Raw genomic sequence first — 2500 nt, forward strand, 5'->3', positions numbered from 1 at the left:
GGCTACTTCAAAAACTTTGAAGCTATAGCTCTCAAACAGGTGTGGCCCAAAGATGACTGGCTTACAATACTAACTCCAAAATTAACAGGAAAAGCTCTTCAGATGTACAATAGTTTAGACAGGCTCGACGATTACGATTTCCTTAAGAAACAGGTTCTACATGCGTACGCTCTAGCCCCTGATTGCTATAGAAAAAAAAATCAGATCTTTAACAAAATCTCATGCCCAAACTTATGTTGAATTTGCCTCAGAAAAACTTAGACAATGTAAAAAATGGTTAAAAGCTATAAATGTAACTACCTTTTCAGAACTTCTCAATAATATAGTCCTGGAGGAATGGAAAAGTAAAATCCCCTTTCACATTTTGAGATATGTAGAAGATAGAAGGGAAAAAGATCTGATCCAGGCCGCCGAGTTAGCTGATGCCCAAGCCTTGATGATAGAGACGTGGGGAAGCGAAACTCGCAGGCAAAGCCCCATTGTGAGATCCTCTTCTGGTTATCGCCCTAAAGGAGCAGGTGGTAAAGTAGGAAGTAACACAAATTGTAATCGTATTTCCCAGCCAGTACAGTGTAGTTATTGTAAAAAGACAGGTCACTCCATTCAAGAATATAATCATTCAGGTTGTAAAGCCCTAAGCAAATTTAAAGATCATAGTGCCAAATCTAAACCTATTGCAGCCTCTAATGTTCATAATCCCCATACTTCTTTTGACCCATACATTTTCCAAGGAAAAGTATCTTTACATAAAGGTGGTCCTAATTACCCCGTTACCATACTTAGGGATACAGGGGCAGCCCAGTCAATTCTCCTCTCAGATGTCATTCCCAATATATCCAATGCATTTACAGGTGAAAAAGTTTTATTGTCTGATCTTACAAGTCAAACTTCTTACCCCCTAGCAGAAGTTTATCTAGAATGTGCATTCCTTACTTCTCAAGTGCAAGTTGCAGTACGTCACGGATCCTTACCTATTCACGGGATAAAGTTCCTGTTGGGTAACGATCTCGCTGATACCCTAATCGTTCCCCCACCAAGGACAGTAGGTGAACCTTTACCTGCAAGTCCCACCCTTGAATTGGATGAGAGTTGTCCACATCTGTTTCCAGCCTGTGCTGTAACTCGATCCCAAAGTAAGGTAACGTCTTCTTCTCCACCCTCACATTCCTCATCCTTACTCAAGCCCTTACCCATCTCTCCTCCGTCCTTTGGTAAGGAGGATTTAATCAACAAAACCCTAACCAAGGACGAACTCGTCCAAGCTCAACAAAAGGATGATACACTCTCCTACTTACTACACCTAGCCACAACCAAAGCAGACATAGACACCACCCCTTGCTTCTGTTTTCAAGATGGAATCTTGATGAGAGTATACAGACCCCCTGCCTATAATAAGCTACAAACATGGGCAGAAAAACATCAAATTGTACTTCCTCGTTCAGTCAGAAATAGTGTATTGAAATTAGCTCATGATGGTTTCGCAGGGCACTTAGGAGTGAGGAAAACATACTTCAAAATACTTGATCATTTTTTCTGGCCAGGAATGCGAAAAGACATCTCTAACTTCATCAGGACCTGTCACGTCTGCCAGACTGCGGGTAAGACAAATAAAAAAAATCCTAAAGCCCTACTTAAGCCCATTCCTATCAGTGAGGAACCCTTTGATAAAATAATTATAGATTGTGTGGGACCATTACCTAAATCAAAAAAGGGTAATGAATACATGTTAACTGTTGTCGATGTGGCTTCCCGTTACCCGGAGGCATTTCCTCTTAAATCAATTTCAGCTCAATCAATCATTAAACCCTTATTGTCAATGTTTATCTCTAAAGGAATCTCTAGACAAATTCAATCTGATCAAGGAACCAATTTTACTAGTTCTCTTTTCAACCAGGTCCTTACGGAGCTAGGGATAGAGCATGTTACATCCTCTGCTTACCACCCGCAATCTCAGGGTTGTGTGGAAAGGTACCACCAATCGCTGAAAGCCATGTTGCGCAAATATTGCCTAGATACAGGATCCAGTTGGGACTCTAATCTCGATTGGATTCTCTTCTCCATCAGAGAAGCTAACCATGAGGCCGTGGGGTTCTCACCCTTTGAATTGTTATACGGGCGATCCTTAAGAGGACCCTTAACCTTGTTCAAAGAACAATGGTTTAAGTCGAATCAAGAGAAAACTAATGTTAATCCATATATCCAGAATTTGATAAATAAATTGCAGGTGGTGAGAACTGTGTCCAAAGCCCATTTTTCCCAGTTCCAGAAAAGGAGTAAGTTGGAGTATGATAGAACCTCCAAAGTAAGAACTTTCAAGGTAGGAGATATGGTGTTAGCCTTTCTCCCTCCATCAACTAACCCTTTTCATAAAAAGTTCTTTGGTCCATATAAGATCCTAGAACAACAAGGACCTTTAAATTATATCATTGAAACTCCTGATAGAAGGAAAAAACAGCAGCTGGTACACATAAATCTTATCAAACGTTACCTTTCCAGACCA

This window comes from Oratosquilla oratoria, chromosome 7 (genome assembly GCF_046742065.1).
Source record: "Oratosquilla oratoria isolate Oo_2021 chromosome 7, ASM4674206v1, whole genome shotgun sequence".
Classification (NCBI taxonomy): domain Eukaryota; kingdom Metazoa; phylum Arthropoda; class Malacostraca; order Stomatopoda; family Squillidae; genus Oratosquilla; species Oratosquilla oratoria.